Source organism: Seriola lalandi, unplaced genomic scaffold (genome assembly GCF_002814215.2).
Source record: "Seriola lalandi dorsalis isolate HSWRI2012SDOR001 ecotype SW California unplaced genomic scaffold, Sedor1 jcf7180002054387, whole genome shotgun sequence".
Lineage (NCBI taxonomy): Eukaryota > Metazoa > Chordata > Actinopteri > Carangiformes > Carangidae > Seriola > Seriola lalandi.
This window is the reverse complement of record NW_019524940.1, coordinates 361,528-361,792: the sequence shown is the minus strand read 5'-3', so window position 1 is coordinate 361,792 and position 265 is coordinate 361,528. Positions and strand designations below refer to the sequence as shown.

Sequence of the window (265 nt, the reverse complement as noted above, 5' to 3'; positions counted from 1 at the left end):
AGAACAAAGTGGATCAGTGCATGATCTTTGGTCTCTTCTGATAAAAACGTCAGAGCAGTCACGGCAGGTTGAGTGAAGAGATGCTCGGACTGAGCCCGAGACACTGATTTGCAAACAGCGTGACATTTTTCTTCCTTCGTGCTCTCGGATGGTCTCGAGTTTCATCGTTTTATTGCCAACCACAAATTAATTGGTGCGCTGCTTTCTCCTCTATACTCTTTCTTTTTGGGTCACTCACACCGGGTATGTGCCTCCACATTGCTGC

At 46.8% G+C, this 265-nt stretch overlaps 1 protein-coding gene across 2 annotated transcripts in view; it reads right to left on the bottom strand.

Annotated features, from left to right (window-relative positions):
- Positions 1–265, bottom strand: part of LOC111657210 (F-actin-uncapping protein LRRC16A) — an 85,364-nt gene that overhangs the window by 19,997 nt on the left and 65,102 nt on the right. The window lies entirely within an intron of this gene.